This window comes from Montipora capricornis, chromosome 8 (assembly GCF_036669925.1).
Source record: "Montipora capricornis isolate CH-2021 chromosome 8, ASM3666992v2, whole genome shotgun sequence".
Classification (NCBI taxonomy): domain Eukaryota; kingdom Metazoa; phylum Cnidaria; class Anthozoa; order Scleractinia; family Acroporidae; genus Montipora; species Montipora capricornis.
Window position 1 is genome coordinate 52,478,386 of NC_090890.1, and position 20,000 is coordinate 52,498,385.

General features: G+C 37.9%; 1 long non-coding RNA gene across 1 annotated transcript in view; it reads right to left on the minus strand.

The window, feature by feature from the left end:
* LOC138060042 (uncharacterized) overlaps positions 1-17,557 on the minus strand; it is a 37,320-nt gene extending 19,763 nt beyond the window's left edge. The window contains exons 1-2 of the long non-coding RNA XR_011134287.1: positions 17,372-17,557; positions 10,010-10,190 (exon numbers count right to left, since the gene is read on the minus strand). This is a non-coding gene — a long non-coding RNA (uncharacterized lncRNA). The remainder of the gene's footprint in view (positions 1-10,009; positions 10,191-17,371) is intronic.
* Between the last annotated feature and the right edge of the window lie 2,443 nt (positions 17,558-20,000).

Genomic DNA, 20,000 nt, shown 5'->3' on the forward strand with positions numbered 1-20,000 from the left:
TGTTGTGATAAGAAGTTTATCAACATGTCAGCCCAGAAGCCAATGTTTCTCACTTCCCATTTATTTTCTTCAATCTTTCTGGGTTCAGTACTTTGCTAGAAACCACATGTCTTTTCAGACTATTTACCCAAGACTTCTACCATGGCACTACAATGATAGACAATACCAAAACAATATCGTGCACTGTTAGAGCTACATATTACGCAAGGACAGATCTGTTTCGTCGTACGAACGTGTGAGGACCTGTGAGCCAAAGGGTTGAATTCGCACATTTCTTGTCAAAATTTATAACAATTGAAAGAAAAAGAAAGCGAACAAAAACAAAAACCCGGTATCTTGGCATCATTTGACACAGATGCTTCACTGTTTCGCGAGTAAACATGCCGCGGTAACTTGATCACTGCGCCCGCTGAATTCAATGTGCGATTTACCCGGTGCTGAGCTAAAAGTACAATTACAACAAAACCACTCAGTAACAGAAGCATAGGACCGAAAATTCTATTTTAATGCTATCAAATGCGAACCAAGTAAGATACAGATTTTGTAAGCTTGCTTTATGGAAAACAAATATTGATGTAAAAGTAAATAAATATGGATACACAGTTTTTAAGAAGAGCAAAAGGAAGTTTCAGGACGGTCGATCGAGAATAAAATATTTTGCCATCGGTAACAAAACTTACGACATCAAAACAACATTAATTTTGAACCACGAATATAAAAAGTTACCATCAGCGAAAAACATTTTGGGTGGTTTTAGTTGTATATTTCTTTTGCCGATTTTGGGGGTCATTTTGTTAATACTCAAGCACGCTTCCAACAGACCAGTTTATTTTCGTGACTTGTGCGCTACCACAAAAATTCGCCCCGTATCACATTTCAACACATGTATGCAAATTTGCTAAGCTCGAAAATTACACAACATGATAAATTTACAAAAGCTTGAAATTTCACAGAAATATTTTCCAGCGAAACATTTATTGAAACAAGCAATATATTTGCTATAAGAGGCAAGAAACCCTTCCTATTTCAGTTGCGTGCGTGCAAGCGAAACACACAATCACAAAGCATATGCAATTAAATAAATTTCTGACAGTTCACATCAAACCCTTTTCGAAAGAACCTTGACCGTAAGTAATAAAGCACAAAAGAGACAACAAGCTTTCATTCAAATAATTTTTCACTGTCACATTTCCAATTTTTTTAAACCTTTGCAGAGTTGAGTACAAAATGAATGTTACTTGCCGGAAAAACAGGCAAACTTTAATTTATAAATAGATGCGACTTCAGTAAACACTGCGAGACACACAACAGAGATCACAGATATACTTGTGGTATTCGATTCCTTCTCTGTCTTTGTTGAACCCGTAATTTACCAGAGTAATTTCCATTTGGTTTCAGTGTTGTACGTAACACCACCTTGGCAAAATATTAGAAGTACAGCTCATTTTGATTTCGGCTCGACGGGCGAAAGATTCACGCTGTCGAAGTCCATTACTCGTCGCTTTTAAGATTCCAGATCTTTATGTTTCACCGCTTGTCTTGACGTTCCATTCTTGAGCTCCATATGGGTATATTTCTTTAAGGATATACTAAAACGCCATTCGCGTTACAATGACTTTCGACGCCATTACAGGTTAATTGTGCAGAGCAAGCTACGCATTACCCCAGCCCCCTCAAACCTAACAAAATACGCAGAGAAGACTCTATGCACACCACTTAGCAGGGGAGTGACAGGCAAGAATTTTCCCGACACGGAAAAAAATAAACTAGACCCTCCGTGAGGGTACACTGGGTTGCCTGTGGTACGTGCACCGTTCCAGACAATTTTTTTCAAGTTGGGGGGTCATTAAGAAGACCATTTAAAGGGTCACCCAGAAGTCTTACCAGCAGAGGCCCTTTGGCTCACAGGTCCTCACACATTCGTACGACGAAACAGATCCTTTTCTGGGGTTAAAAACCTGGTTACCGGCCTGTTAATTAATCATTTGTAGAAAGAAGAAATTCCTGTCCTCTTTAGAAAAAATAGACACGCATTGCTTACGTTGGTAGTGAAGTAACAGCGATTTATTCCATATAAAATGTCAACTGAGCTGTGTGTTGTCTTCCAGGAGATTCAAGTTGTCCTTGCGTAATATGTAGCTCTAACAGTGCACGATATTGTTTTGGTATTGTCTATCATTGTAGTGCCATGGTAGAAGTCTTGGGTGAATAGCCTGAGAAGACATGTGGTTACTAGCAAAGTACTGAACCCAAAAAGATTGAAGAAAATAAATGGGAAGTGAGAAACATACGCTTCTGGGCTGACATGTTGATAATTTTCAAGCTCCCTCACAACTTCTTTACCACAAGTTTAAGCGTGCCCTCTGAGCATCTGACAGCTTTGTAATACTAAAGTTTACTAAAGTGAAGCATCTGTGTCAAATGATGGCAAGATACCGGGTTTTCGTAAGTTTCTTTTTCTGTCAAGTGTTATAAAGTTTGACAATAAATGAGCGAATTCAAAAGAAAGATCACAATCGCCCACCATTGTTTCTACAAAGTCAAAAATCTACTCTCCAAGACGAGGTTATTTATCACCAGGTAATTCCATCATTTTGGAAATAGCAGCTACTTTATTATTCATCGACAATTTTTTGCTGATTTTGGGACTCAAACACGCTTCCAACAGACCTGTTTATTTTCGTGACTTATGCGCTGCCACAAAATTCTCCCCGTATCACATTTCAACACATGTATGCAAATTTGTTAAGCTCGAAAATTACACATGATATGTTTGCAAAAGCTGGAAATTTCACAGAAATCTTTTCCAGCGAAACATTTATTGAAACAAACAACATATTTGCGATTAAGAGGCAAAAAAACCCTTCCTATTTCAGTTGCGTGCGTGCAAACGAAACACACAATCACAAAGCATATGCAATTAAATTAATTTCTGACAGTTCACATCAAACCCTTTTCAAAAGAACCTTGATGGTAAATTATGAAAGACAAAAGAAACAACAAGCTCTCATTCAAATAAGTTTTCACTGTCACATTTCCAATTTGTTTTTACCTTTGGTGAGTTGAGTCTTAAAATGAATGTAACTTGCCGGACAACTTAGATGCGACTTCAGTAAACACAGTGATGCATTCAAGGCGTTCGATTCCTTCAGTGTTTGTTAAATCCATAAAAGAATTGCCATTTGACTTCAGAGTTGTATATAGTACCAAGCTAAAGCTTACTTGATATCCAACGGCGAAAAATGAAATTGTTGTCGAAGACCATTACTCGTCACTTTAACTTCCAGGTATTTATTTTTCATCGCCTAAGTTGTTTATCCAATTGACGTTCCATTCTTGAGCTCCATAAGGGCATATTTTGTTTAAAGATGCACTAAAACCTCATTTGCGTTACAATGACTTTCAACGCCATTCCAGGTTAATAATGAAATGTCCTCCCGTGTGCACCAGAGAAATCTACGCATTACCCCAGCCCCCTCAAACCTAACAAAATACGCACAGTAGACTCTATGCACAAAGACACCACTAAGCAGGGGAGTGACAGGCAAGACTTTTACCGACACGGAAAAAACGCTACGCAGATTCCGACTGGGTTTAGCAACCCAGTAAAAACCCACGAAATGAAAGCGAGATTCCGACTGGGTTTGGCAACCCAGTAAAAATGCTAACAACACCACTAGTGAGGATAATTGCAAACGATACAAGTAATTGCACATGAAGTAGCGTTACAGCTCCAAATACAAAGGGATTCAGTAACAGCAGAAAACAAAAAGCCATGATAATACAAATAGACAGAAAATTCACCTTTTTCAGAAATTTAACTAAATGCATCCGGGTAGGCGTACATCTCTGCGACTAGCTCGATACCGCTAGCACTAACTTTAAGATCAGGAACTTTCTTCTTCAGGAAACTTTCACAGTTCTGTGCTTCTCTCCTTTGGCATTTGGTTTTCAGTGCAGTTCATATCATGATTTTCACATATTTGTTCATTTAGTACACATTTGTTCTCAACATATAAACTTTCTTTCAGTTTGCGGACCAACCCCGGCCAAAACAATCGCTCAACAGCATCTTTTAGTGTGGGTCTACCGCAAACGGCGTGTGCATAAGTGAGTTGTTTGAGCGTTCCGAGGAAGAAGGTTAATACAACAAAAAGCAATATGCTCACAAACGACATACTGTCATGGGCTGCACACTTCGCCACAACTTGATCGCGCAAACAAATGATATTTGGTATGATCACGCTCAATCATATGGTTTTGCCTGTCAATAAAAGGCATTATTATACTTATTATACTTAGGATCGAAATTCTCCAATCACAATTAGCTATTTTAACAACTTGTTTCCTCAGAAGGACGTCTCTGAAGCTGCCCAATCAAAACATGACGACTTCCATCCACTTAGTGCTATAAACTCACACAAACCACCAACGCCTGCCTTCCTTCGGTTACTTCAGGAAGGGTTAGATCATATCTGTCTATCGTTAGAATCTCTCGACTCCTGTCTCGTGTTGCTATCGCACACCCACTAAAATTCGCTCATTCCTGGTCGTTTTATTCCTACTCGTTTAGAACCAAACAACTACCTCCTAAATGTCAACACCAGTAAATGATCACGCAAACGAAGCCAATGGCGAGAAATAATATTTCAACTGAATAGCTTGAAATAAAATTTGCGCGAAATCTCTCTCTTTAAAAAAGTTAAAGACATATAAGGGCCGTTTATACGAGAGAAAATAAAACGCGAACAGCCCATATAAATGATGCAAAATCTACGTTCACAGCTTTCTCAAGCCCCGGCTTATCCTGGCCTGGGAGTTTATACTAGTATAAATAGTTCCTTTGGCGTATTATGTACGCCGCGTCCAGAGTAAGCCGCGGCTTATTTTCTCTCGTATAAACGACCCTATTGTTGTTTTCTCAAGTTAACAATAACTTCATTTTACACAAGAGTGACTATACTGAAATCTTTTTCTGACCTTAATTAAAAACGATCGCCAGCTGTAATCATTTGCCAGAACGATCATGCCTACAAATTCCTGTCATCTTTATTTAATGCGTATTAAATTTCAACTCACTTATGCAAATTAGTTAAACTCGAATACTACACAGCACAATGAATCACAACAGTTGAAACATCTCACAAAAACCTTTTCCAGCATGAAATTTATTGAAACTAACAAAATATTTGCTATTGGAGACAAAAAAAACCCTTTCTATTCCAATTCCGTGCGTGCAAACAAGAAACAATCCGTCTCACAAACCATACGATATGCAAATAAATATATTTTTCAGTTCAAGATTGAACTCTTTCCTAAAGAACCTTTTCCAAAGCACAAAATAGACAACAACCTTTCTTTCCAATAATTCTTCACTGTCACATTTTCAATTATTTTTTTACCTGAAAACTGTACAGCTTGACTGCAAATTAAATGCAAATTGCCAGACAAATGAGATGCCACTTCGGTAAACACTGTGATACATTCAAGACATTCGATTCCTTTTACACCCATACTCAATTTCCCACTTACTGTCAGTGTTCTACATACCAGCACAGTTTATAAAATAAGATTAGAAACAACACACACTTTCTCATAACCGACCGCAATTGTTCTCGAAGACCATCCCTCGTCGCTTTTAAGATTCCAGTTATTTATTTTCCCCGCCTGTTTCGTTATTCCAATTGACGTTCCATTCTTGATCTCATAAAGGTATATTTTTGCCACTAAAACGCCATCCCTGTTACCACGACTTTCGACGCCATTGCGGGTTTAATAATTAAACGTTCATCTGTGTGCACCAAGGAAATTTACGTATTCCCCCAGCCCCCTCAAACCTAACAAAATACACAGACAAGACTCTATGCACAAAGCCACTACTTAGCAGGGGAGTGACAGGCAAGACTTTTACCGACACGGAAAAAAATAAAAAAAACACGAAACTAAACACAGATTCCAACTGGTTTGCCATAGGCAACCCAGTAAAAAACGACGAAATCAACGCAGACCTCGACTGGTTTGCCATAGGCAACCCAGTAATTAGTCCTGGTATAAATAGTGTAAGTATGAGCAGTGCAATGTAAATGTAAATGTAAATGTATGTAAGTATAATTTTAGTATTGTAAGTAGTGTAAGTGTTCGTCCTGTAAATAAAATTGCATTTAATCAAAAAAAAAAAAAAAAAAAAAAAACTTATACTAACTGCAAAAAACTTGCAGAAGAAATTGAAGAGAAGGTATACCTGAATATTATGGCTGTTTTGTGTGTCAAAAAGTTTAATTGACCTGGTTTTTGTTTATTTTTGCTGCCATTCCTTGCACACAGTCACATGTCTCATAAAACTTGAATGTGCAGACAAAGGTAAAATAATTCACCATATAAAGTTTAAAGAATTTTTATATTTGTATTATTTATTAAATGGGATTCCAAAAGCAGAAAGATGCAAATAGTGACACACACACCCATGCAAGGCAGCCACACAAGGGAATGAAAATTTTAAAATATACATTATTTACAAATATAATGTATAATTACTTATCATGTAAATCATCATGAACAAAATTATATTTTACAATAATTACTTGTCATGTAAATTTTACTATACAGTTTGTAAATATTTTTAAAATTTCAATTACTACAGTTTCCCTCAAATTTAAAGTAAAAAATTTATCAAATCGAAAAGTGCAGTGCAAAGTTGTGGTAAGCAGGCATTTTTATTTGTAAATATTACTACACTAACTAAACATTTTTTATGTAATTAAGTATAATTTTTAATAGCTGGGACTACTATTTGTTGCAATAAAAGCAAGAGTCTTACTTGCAGTACATTGCATTTAAGAATGCATTGCAACTGGATAGAGTTGAATCATCGCATCTCAAAGTGCCAATTAGGTTTACTTTCACAGGGCAGTTTCGTGCGCCCTGCCACTTTTGAAGGAAAACTTTCAAAGCAGTTTGATTCTTCACAAATATGTGCTTTCCATACTAATGGCGATCGCTGGACCAAGACATATTTGCTGAGATTTGACCGAAAGTAACGTGAACACTGACGCCATTGTCTGATTTGGGGTAAGAAAATTTCAGTTGCGCGTCAAATATACACGGTTGTAGTTCACATTTCAAGAGGAGAAAAGACAAAAAAATGTCCAGACGGTATGAAAATCACACATTAACAATACAGAGACTTTTGATGTCTTAGTCCAGAGAAAATAACACTTGATGGTGGAAAAAACAAGCACTGTTTCGTCGACGAAGAAAAGCACTTTGGTAAACGAAGAAGTCGAAACGTCGGGGTTCAGTATTCGCTGTGCCACTTTTACCGGGAATATCTCTAGTCAAACCTTATCTTTGGCTCACAAAATATCAACTGTTGACGGTTTTTCGTGGACGAACTTCGGAGACAAAAGTCCTGTACTCTTAATGACCGAGTTCGGTTTAAACAGAAAAAGCTGTAAACCGATTGACATTTTGCAAAATGACTCTTTCGTCCGGATAGGATGTATTCGCGTCAAAGAGAGAACAAACGAAATTCTTCTGTCATGTTTTTCTGTTACTTACCTTAACTCCATTCATTGATAAATTTTAAGCTGTGACATCCTTTGAGCGGATTACCAGCTCATTTACCACTGACGCGCCATAAGCAAATCCCGTCAACCTGGCAAATTTGTTTTGCATTCACTTCAAGCGCACGTGAAAAAACCACAGCGGAAAATTTTAATGCCGGTTCCAGTTACTTTAATACGTAACATTATTCAATATTGTGATTTGCACATTCAATCATGACCATACGCGTTGCGAATAAGGTAAGATTTTTCCAACTTTGCGCAATCCTTTGACTAGTCTGAGCACACCGCATCATTCTAAAACAGCCGATCTAAGCATGTTTCGTTTCATCCGAGATAAAGGACTTTCCCAAGTAGAAGGAATTGCCGAGGTCTTTCTAGCTTTTGTCTATCTCCTTTCGGTATTTGTACCACAAGTGCATAGATAGCATTGAAAGTGAATGCAATAAAAACTACAACTAGCGACAGCGTCGACATCTTTTCTTCCCGCGTTCTAAGACTGTCTCGAAGGTTTTCAACCAATCACAATGCAAATAAAATTGAATTTGCCATTGATGATGCGCATGCGTGACATTAGTCTCCTTTGTTACCTAGATGAGAGACAACAAAGGGTTAAGATTAAACAACATATGTCTGACTGTTTTCAGTTGAATTCTGGAGTACCTCAGGGCAGTTGCCTCGGCCCAGTATTGTTTCTAATGTATGCATCAGGACTAGTATTTAAAGTAGTTGATACATGTAAACATCTAACAAACATTCACACCTACATGTATGCTGATGATACACAGTTATATGTGTCATTCAAGCCTACCTCACAAGCAAATGCTGTTAATACTATTGAGACGTGTATTGCCGATGTGCGTACAAATGTAACTGGATGGCATCAAACCGACTTTTCATCAATGACTCCAAAACCGAATTTATGATCATCGGTTCTCGCAAACAATTGGCTAAGATTAGTGTGGACAGTGTCACAGTCGGCGATGCTATCATTAAACCCGTAACATCTGTACGAAATCTTGGTGTATGCTTCGACCAGCACATGAAAATGAGCGATCACATTGGGAAAATATGTAGCAAAGCGTTCTACAGTCTCTATAACCTACGACAAATAAGAAAATGCTTGACGGATGAGGCCTGTAAGACCCTGGTGCATGCACTCGTGACCTGCCATTTAGACTACTGTAATGCCTTACTGCATGATGTCTCGCAATACCAACAACAACGTCTACAGAGGGTTCTAAATGCAGCTGCTTGGTTAATATGCCGTTTACCAAAGTACTATCACATATCACCAGTGCTTAAAGACCTTCACTGGCTACCGATAAAATATCGAGTTATCTTTAAGATCACTCTGCTAGTTTTCAAAGTTCTTCATGGCCTAGCACCCTCATATTTGGAAAATCTGATACGAGTGAAGCCGGAAGGACGTTACCATCTCAGAAACAAAGAACAGTTGTTGGTTCCAAAAACTAAAATTAATGCAAAACATTTGGAGACAGGGCTTTCTTCAAATCTGGACCCGTACTGTGGAACAGTTTACCTGACAATATCAGACAAATATCTAACTTACAAAAGTTTAAAAAAGAACTCAAGACATTTTTATTTAGACTTGCCTATCAATGAGCGTCAGTCATTTATATAAATATAAATATACAAAAAATTACATTTTAGATTTTACTTAGACTAATTAATATATTTTTAATTATCTACATTAGGTTTTAGATAATATAATTTTATTGTAATATAATTTTAGGTATAAATTTAATTTTTTAACTTCAACCAATTTCGGTTGTAAACAGCGCCATCGAATATTTATAGTGAAGGCGCTATAAAAATATATCATTATTATTATTATTATTATTATTATATTTAAACAAGTTGAAACAAATTTAACCCATGACACAAGCACACTTTTGCTGATTATAAAAATGGCACTTAAAATAAATAAGAGAGTGAATTAACTTGAAGCATTTTTGCTACATGTAAGTCATTCCTTTACTTTACAAATCCTAGTTGCTTCCAATCGTTGAAATAATGTGGCAGCAGCTTTGGTTTTCAGTAACTCAGGACAATATTTCACAACCAATGACAAGGCAAAAGCAATGCTATCATTATAGTAATTAATTTTACTTGCACGGATTGTCCTATTACAGTTCAACTTGACCTCCATGTACCGGTATTTCACTTTAGTTTCAATTTGATTATTTGACTGCATGACCCTGGCATGTACAGTGTAAATGTACGTAAAGCACTAGTAAAATTAATAAAATTGTTTAAAAAAAAACAAAAATGAACTTTCTCCAAGGAATAATAATGTTCCACTTCAAGTTTGAGTTAAAAACCAAGACCTGCTAACCACTCCCACCACCTACATTGTAAACTACATCTCCAAAAAGGACAAAACTTTTGTTTTGATCAATAAAGTGTTTACTCTCACTATGTACCTTCCATGTTTTCCTAGTTTGACTTTTACACCATCATCATGTTTCCATTGCTTTGAAAGATTCTTTTAATGATCACCATCTTGTCAAGTCTTTTGATGATCATTATATTCTCGAAACAAACTTCATGTAATATATCTCAAAGCCACCATTCAAGGATCCATGACTTGTCTTGTCTGTGTCCCTAAATTTCAAGAGGTGAAAAAGTATTAATAATAGAACTTGGTACCTCGTGATTAGATCTAACTTTTTCACTAATCAATGATCTTCCACAATATTAATCATCCCAACCTTGCTGTTTAAATTTCAGATTCAAATTCTGTATGCATACAGTTCATACAGGATACAGGACATATATACTGTAGTATGATTGTCTTGCAGTTGCCACAGGCTAGTGAAATTTCAGTTTTGAGCTTTCAGTAGCCAATGGGGCAAGTAAATAAATTATTGTGAAGCAGTGGAGTTCTGGATAAGAACAAAAATGAAAATTTTTTCGTATGAATGGGGCAGAAGAAGAGAATAGAAACTAACAAAAACAGAAACTGTGAGCGGATTCTATGGAATTTACTGCCTTAGAAAATGATAGGCCGAAAAAAAAAAAAAAAACTGAAGAGGCAAACGCAGATTACAGTTTTCCTGCACCCTGTTAAGAACAATTAATCATGTGTGAAATCATGCAGAATTTCGCGGGTGCTATTAAAGCATAGTTTCCATAATTATGCGCATAACTCCATCGCAAACAATCGCAAGTACCTCCCAATAGCTTGATCGCAAACAGTTTGCGTAAATGGAAACATCTATTATGTTCATCCCGACCAATCATCGATAATCGCAAACAATGCATGCCAAATATACCTGTAGTAAAGTTCTCAATCACGAAGAGCCAGTTTCTGCACTATAACGTGCCGATCAAATCGAAATTTCAACATCCCCCCCCACCCCCCCCACCCTTCCCGGGCAAACCCTGGGCATTTGACTATCTTCTGTGCCCGGAGAGTGGGGAATTTGACCTTTGCCTGCGTGGGGTGGGGAAAATTGAACTGGAAGAGTCACGTTTGCTGCTGAAGTTGCTAAGAGCCATAAAACACGTTTGAACAAGATGGAAGAGTTTAAAGGAAGAGATAGCATTTGTGAGCAATTGGCTTACAAAAAAGGTCTTCAAAAGTTTGGAACAGACAGACAAATCCGACGTCAGGGTAGGGCATTTGAACACTATTTTGGTCCGAGGGGGTGGGAATTTGAACAATCCCATCTTCAAAAGTTCAAATCCCAGTGGTTTGCCTGGGGAAGGGATGTTGAAATTTTGAGTTGATCGGTGTATAATTTGATACTGGTTATGCTGCAGCCGTTGCTGCTCCTCGAAAATGTATCGGACCCAGAATTGGTGAAGTCTCTTGACAATTCCTCTCTGCCTTCTTCTTCGCAACAACTCAAACAAAAGAAGAAGTTGAACAAGATGTAAAAACCTAATTTTGCTTTCATTTTGCTCCCTTTCCTTACGATGTCACAACATCAAGTTGCGTAAAGCCATTATGCATTATGGAAAACAGAATCACATACACAATCTCAAAAAGTGACAGTGTTTGCTATCAAGCCATAGAAACCTGTTTGTGACGTTAATTAATCAATAATATTATAAAAATCACCCACATTGATTGACAACCTACTGTGTTGAAAATATCAAAGACCTTCCAAATTACAGTTCCTGTAAAGACAACTGTCTTATGATGACGTTATAATTATTAATTTTATACAATTGCACTAGCATTTCGGTTAATTGTTGCATTAAAATGGTGGAGAATGCAGTAAAAACCTGTCAAGGAGTGCTCATGAAAGCGAAGGGAGACAAAGAAAGACCCACTACTGGCAATCCTTGATTGGCACCATACACCAGGCTAATGGGTCACAAACATGTACGGTACGTTGTTACCAACAGCCGATAAACGTTATTAAATCGAGTCGAACCAGTTAGAAGTTTACTCCACTGTTCTCACTCAGTATTTGTCTATAAATTCACATGGTAGTATTTCATCCTTTGGATCCTTCTGCTGGGAGTTCATTGTTTGTGTAAACCTTCATATTCTGCCTACTAGGCAAAATTTGTTGTGTTTGCAACTGTTACCTGCCAGTAATATGGGCCATCACTGATCTTTTGAAAAACAGATATGCAGTTATCCAAACCTGAATTCTCAGTTTGTCTTAGCTTTTCAGCTGCTTGTGTTAGATCTTTTACGTGAGAAAATCTTCTCTAAAATTCTTCTAGATCTTGTGATTTATACTGTCTTTGATTCCATCCTCTTCTCTTAGTCAATACCATTCGTTTTTTTGAAAGATTTTTTATTTATACCATTAAGACCTCTTGGAGAACATCTGTTGTTTCTTTTTTGGAACTAGAGAGTTTTACTTTTCAATTTTATGATCCAAATATTTTCTCTTGATGGGAGGTTCCCTTTGTGTGTAACTCTCTTTTGTATGACACACAATGTCACCACATCACCATAAATGATTGTCACTGAAAATGTTCAATAATGCTTATTTGCACTTAATAACTTTTACTTTTTGAATTGAGCTGAAAAATGCAACTTGTACAATGATCTGAGATCCACATTAAAAATCCAGCATTGTCCTTTATGTTGTCTTTGATTAACTTGTAAATAAAGAATAATTTGGTGCAAGCAGAGGTACAAGAGACTATTTCCTTCTTTTCCAAGTTAAAGGTAATGTGAATGTCAGCTTCATACATTTGAAGGCTACACTGTACTTAAAAAATCATTCACAGTAAGATGTTTCCACATATCAGCATTCAGTTTCTCTCGGTAAAAGGTACTTTCATGTTGTGCCATTGAATTTAGAGTCTGTGAATTCCAGTATCCACAAGGTTTGATGATAGAAAAACAAATACTGTAGAATGACACTGCACAACAGGATTTCAACACACCAGCATTGGTTCTAATCTCATCACTTAATGCATGACTTATAATTTCGTAATTGTGGTGGCATCATTATTTATCAGGGCAGGAGAACTGTGACAGGTTGTTCCTGTACACTGTTGAATTGGTGTACAATGCATGGAAATACTGTAATTGATTGGTTCATTCAATGTCTGCAGTTCCAACAATATACAATCATGTTCCTTGGGGGCGTGGCATGCCAAACAAGTCTCTAGCAAGAGAATCACATAGTTTAAATCTGCCTTCTGGAGTATAATACATTCCTATAGTGCTACTTTGTATTGTTAGAAGAAATGAATAATACTTTTATTACAGCAGAGTTTGCATACATGTAGCCTTAGCTAAAGGCAGACAGTAATTATTGAAATCTGGTAAGGCACAAGCTCCTTGTATACTAACGGTGTTCCTAGAACTGTACTGAAGTTGATAATTGGTGTTGAAACTGAGAGTCACCATCTTGGGTAATTATGTTAAAGGGGCTATTTTAGTCAAAATTCAAAATACAAGAAGACATCTTTGCATCAATGAAGACCAAAAAATACTGCAGTAGTTTTGTTGCCAATGGTCACTGAAGTGCACTGAAGCCATTCATTGTTGCTTACATCCAAAGATGGAGGGGATGGAAATGGATTGAAACTTGAAAAAAATTGGCCAGTTTTTCAAGTTTGGAGACATTGTACTCTGAAAGTCGGCAAAAGTTAAATAAGAGGAGCTCCTTGTGCCATATTTTATTTCACATCATCTCAGTGAGTTGTCAGGAATGTTATACATGTATGTGTGAGCTAGAGTACTAATTTAGATTTTGACTCAGTTTTGACCTAAAAACAGTAAAATTTTTAATTTAGCATGACAGTACCCCTTTAACATAAGATAAATTTGCCTCAGTAGTCTAGACAAACCAGAATACAGTTTTTTTCCAAAGTTCATGATATTCATCAAGTTGAGAGAGGAACTGGAAGTAATGCAATTCCTGTGGTTGTAGATCAGGGAAGTAAACAACATTGGGTACCTGCATTTGAACCAAACAATATCACATTGTCTTGACTATGAGGTGCCTTAATCGTTTTCCTGGGATCAATAACAGGATCAGTGTTTGTTTCTATATCCCTGGCAGGGTTTTAGCCAGGATCCTGTTAGTGGCCGTCCAGTAATGAACATGGGGCCCCATCCCGATAGGGGGGTCTGGGGGCATGCCCTCCCAGAAAAGTTTGAAAATTTGAAGCGTCTTAATCCCTGGCAAAACTATCGAACAAAATTGGATTCCACATGCAACATTGTAGGATGTAAATGTTGAGGTAGTGACAAAACACTATCCAACATTCCTTGACGAAACATTCAAGTTCAAGTTGGCGCTAAATTTATAAATATGGCGCTAGCACTGAAACGAAAAAGTTGGAGCGTTCCATCCAACTTTTTTCCATAGTTTGGCCAGGGATTTAGGTGCACTTTCTGCGATTTTCAGGCGATAAACTCATTGATCAGACTTGAATGTTAAATGCGTCATTTTCTTTGCCAAAAACCTAAAATGGATTGAAACTGTACTTGCTTTTGCCCACTAAACACATCATTTAACACTTCCATGCCATGTTGATCTTGGCGTCCATCTTAGGGGAAGTTGGAGACTGGGAACAAGCAAATATCTGCAGGGTGGTACACCCGGGTAAATCCAATTGATATAAATCATGTTGTTTGGTTTGATTGTTGTAGGGATATCATGATAATGAAGCTTATGAACTTTTACCCAAAACTTTCTAAACAATAAACACTTACAATTGCTTGCATGATTTCGATAACGTTCTAAGCCACTAACTGCACTCCTTTTGTTAAAGAAATGTATTGCAGAAGACTTCACCACATTTTTCTAAATATATTTTCGGACAAGTCTTCTTATTTTCCTGCCATTTGACAGGGATTCTGCTTAGTTCACAATCACACCTAGCAGCACTTATGCACTGAAATAAACAAACACTCGTGGTTGAAATAAACAAACTTTGCATAGCGAGATCTGCAGTCTTCATGATCTTGTTTTTTTTTATTAGCACCATGAGCAAATGGATAATTATACCTGTACAGCATTTTACAAAAATATCAATGTCACTCAATGTATTCATGATAAGTGTCCGAACATGTATTAATGTATACAGGTGATAGAAAAAAATTACATTGGACACTGTATTACACCAATTTGGAGAAATGAAGTACCATTGTGAAATACAAAAGAAAAAAGGGTCCGCAATGTGTACTTGTGTGGGATTTGAGTCAAATAAACGTTGATGATTAGCATTACAGTAAATGTAATACATTTTGTCATGTTATCGTGATAAATGTCGAGTAAAGATCCTGTAGAATCCCCAAGCTGCAGACAAGAAAACGGTTAGGGGAGAAACATGTTTGGACCTCTACTTTCGTGGAAATTAGGGGTGCTAACAATTTGTCCGCATAAACCGGTTGGGATGACCGGTAAATAATGGTAACAGTTTTTCCGCAATCAACAAACCACCCCAACGAGATGGCGCTTACCATTTGCAATTGTTTTGAGCTGATGAGAGACTGGAAACTGGAAAATTTAGCAAGTGGTAAGGAAATTTCCACTGTTCCGTTCGATGGGAAATGCCATTTATTGTGCTTTGTGTATTTCATAGACAGCAGACAAAGCTGGACGTGGACATTATTACAGGGGAAGTAGGGGGTGGTGATTGACAGAATTAAGAGTTACTGAAGTAAACATTTTGCAGGTTAGGGCTTGTAATGCATTACAATTGGGTGCACTTGAGCATACGAGTTTCTCAGCAACCAATTCTTTTGCAATTAACTGCCAAAATGTGTTAGAGTCAACATGCTTCAGGCGGCACAGGTAAAAAACACAGGTCACAGGTCATTGTTTTACAAATGCAGAAAGTATCGTAAACATTCATAAATGCTAACCTTAGGCCTAATTAGGCCTTTAAAAAGGTTAGCTTTTATGAATGTTTAGGATACTTTCAGTATAGAGGTTTTGCACGGCAGCTATGTTGCATGGCAGAAACAACGAAAATGTTTTCCATAAGAAAGAATTCCCATAGGAAAAAGAATCTATTGTTCCTGCTATGCAACATGGCTGCCCTGCAAAACCTCTATTGGTCAAACAATGACCTGTCACCTGTGTTTTGTACCTGCCGCGCTTCAGGCATGAACACACTACTTCAGAGACTCATAAAATATTTGTGTTTGACAAAGAGATAAATGCGGTCTACTTTTCTTCATCAGCGGAAATATTGGAATCAGTCGCTAGTAGCTGAGGAGAATTTCTTTACAATAAAGCTGGATAAATCAGCAGGAAAGTGCAACTGTCAGCTAAGAGTATTCATGCTTTCAACTTACAAACCCGTACGTAAACTATACTTTTACAAATTAATTAGCTTTTCTCTTTTAGCATTGCCAGTAAATGTGAAAATTTTTGACAGGAAGTTTGAAGGCATTAGTTTTTTAACTTGCGAATCTACAGAAACTGGCGCCGTCACGCAATGTGACATTACAGTTACTTTATAGAGTAAGAATTACTTTCGAACATTCCAGTCTGTGATACATATAACCAAATCAATGCCATCTGTTTTTGTGCTTACAGCCTAGGCCGTAATGCACAATGTCATCGGGGTTGTCTGTCTGAGTGAGTGGGTGATGAGCGAGTGAGTGAGTGAGTGTAAGATCGCATGCATATATCACAAAACTAATGAGGTCTTTATTTAATTTTAACAATAATATTGATGTCCATTTTACAGTTATTGTGTTTGCAGCCTACTTGTTACCTTATCCTTTCTCAATTTTCCTTATGAAAAGAGAAATTTTAGAGAATTTACGGCAAGATTTCAACAATCGCATGATAATTTGATTGGCAAACCTGTTGACGAAGACGGTAGGATTTCAGTAGAAAAACAGCCTTCGGAGTCAAAAGGCCCATAAAACCTCTCCAATGAGCTTTCATGTTGATAATCTCGTAAGATGTCTGATATTTTCGAAACGTTTTGTAAAATCTCATCAGTTGTCATCAAAGGCAACTTGCTCTCTGACACTTGCCAATGCGATGTGCATATATTTTTGTCATGTCGAGATCTCTTATGCCAAAAAATCATAATCAACTGACCATTTGTTTTGTTTTGCTGAAATTGATTTAACATAGATTTCTCAGATGTCTGATATTTTCGAAGTTCGACGGGAAAAACGGGAGGTAAGCGATCATGCAAATGAAGATACCTGATGCCATCAAGTGACTTGCTCATAATTTGTTTTCTCTCTTTCTACATGATGATCGCCCGTGATACAGAATTACACAGACAATGTTAATGATGTAAAATTCGTTTCCCGTAAGCACATGTCCCCAGAGGGACCTATTTTTCCCTTAACAAAAGGATGAATCGTGGAAAGGAGACAGTCTTACCTTCGTTGTCTTCTCCCTTTCCCCTCGAAAAAGTGCTATCAGATACAATGGCTACATATTGACAACGTCGGTCCGGTGAAGATGCTGATGCTATCCCATGATTGCAACGTTAACTACAATATGCGTAAACGAACAAAAAATTACACCACAAGGAAAGATATGGACGACAACCTCATCCTACGTAAATGCTCGAATTCCTGGGGACCCCGTGACGTCACATTCAGTCAGGATGGCGTTCATTGATTCGTTAACGCATTATGTTGTTGGGTGTGTGTCAGTAACGGTTTCCAGATCTCTCGATCAGGGGCCGGTTGCTCGAAGCCTGGTTAGCGCTAACCGTTGGTTAAGAGATATCAACAGCTATAGGTTTCCTTGGTATTTATCGCTGGTTTGCGCTAACCATATGGGGTGCTTTCCTTTATACCAAAATTTCCGGAAATTTCCGGTTGAAGTCAAATGGAAAGGTCCGTTTCGGTTCGGTCCGACCAGAATATTTGGGACCACCTCTGGAGGTGTTCCTCTTTGACAGATCGGTCCGGTCCGACCGAAACGTACCGTTCCATTTACAAAAATTCTTGTTTCCTGGGGCATTTCATTGTGATGTCACCGAAATTTCGGTCGAAACGTAAATGGAACACTTCGGTTCGGTTGGAAATTGACTTTTGATGAAAAATGGCGTTCCATTTTTCCTTGGTTAGTTCCACTGGTCTCCGACCATCTATGCAGCCGTCACCGCCAAAAATACAAGCCTTGTGCGGATTAGTCTAACTGTCTTTTGTAGAATGGTTTATCAGAATTTGAAACAGGTTATTTAAAACACAAATGGACAAGTCACCTTTGGAGAAATGAAATACCCAAACATTAAATGGTTTATACAGTTCAGAAATTGTGTAGAGACCAGCCAAAAAACGAGTGGTCAAGTGGAGAAGTGTATTACATCATGCAATCATCACAGCCTACACAGAATTGGTCAGTGCCAAAGACGACCGGTGTAATTTTCCTTGTTCAAATGATCCAAATACATGAAAGTAATTTTCTGATATCACGGCAATTGATCGGAGTAGAAAAATTACCAATCAAGCTAAACTGGGCAAAAATAGGTAAACATTCTTACCGGAGTATTGGAAGGATCGCTAAGTCGAGTAAACGAGGCGATACTGGTAGAAATAAGCTGTTCCCGACCTGTGCATACATACATACATACATATTCATATACTTCAGTTTGCGGCAACCTGAAGGCTGGTGTGCACGTCTTCCCTTTTGGGTGCCAGAGCTCACTTTTGCTTTGGCTTTCTCGGAATTTCTTTTTTCTTTTCTGTTGCCCAAAGATGTCGAGGCTTCCTCAGTGTGATCGTCATCCGACTGTTGATCGCTAACATCGCTGTCGTCGTCACGGCCACGAACTGTCGCCCTCGCTATTCGTTTTTGACTCGCGTTCTCCGTTTAATTCTCTGATGTTAGCCAGCGAGTCATTCGTGTCCACAGAAATAGTGAAGCTTATTTCCCAGCTGGAATTATCAGACCAGAAAAACGATTTTCCGCGTTTCTGAAAGTCGTTTTCATCGACAAACGTTAAAGGGGCTAGGTCACGCAATTTTAGGCAATTTCAGCACTGATCGAATGGTCATAGAATTAACTAAAATATCAAAATAACTGTTCAAAACTATAGAATAACGCTAACAAAACACAGGGAAGCCAAGAAGGGACATGGATGGACAAAACTGGAGAGGATTGAAATGGATTGAATTTGGGTAAATTTGAAAAACATCGGCCCACCTTTTTTCAAATTGATATCAGTGTATATCAAAATGTCATTTACGAAGCTGGAAAATCATTCTCAGTTGTTATGTGGCTGTGATTTTGCAAATGAAAGTCTCTTGCTCTGCCAATTTGACGTTTAGAGCTCATAATTAACAAAATTAAACAAAATTACCCGAAATAGCGTGACCTAGCCCTTTTAAGTCCTCTTCGTCCGCCATTACATGAGATCTTTGCTTTTCTTTCAAACATCAGACCCAGGTTGGCCTGCATGCGGACGTCTCGGGAGACAGACTTCCGCTAAAACAAAAACTTCCGCTCGTCTAAAAATAACTTCGTGGACATGACATGTCCCAAGGGCTGGACCGGGAGCCTCCCTCACTGTCCCCTCATTTTCTCTTGTGTGGACTTCGTTCGGGCAAATTCGCGCCAAAATTTATCTGAATGACGTATGGGTTGTGACGTAAGACCCCAGGTGGACTATTCTATTTCAATCTTGACTTGTCCATTCCACTTTTTTTTTTTGGCGGTTCTGGCGCAAACCATTTGCTGTAACACTAAACCATTTCACTTTCTACCAAACCATTTGTCGTCACGCTAAGCCATTTGGGGTAACGCTAAACCGTTTCACATTACGGTAAGCTGATCAATGTTACGCTAGACCATTGCACTTTACGATTAACCATTTGCAGATAAAATAAGCCATTCACACCACTCTGAACCGTTTGTAACGTCACTGAAGCAATGTACGGTAAGCTGGACCGTTTGCCATGTCACTGCATATCATGTCGCAGTACGCTGATCCATTCACCCGGGTCCATTCAAGACTTGAGTATGTCATTTGAACAAGGAGAATAACACCGGTCGTCTT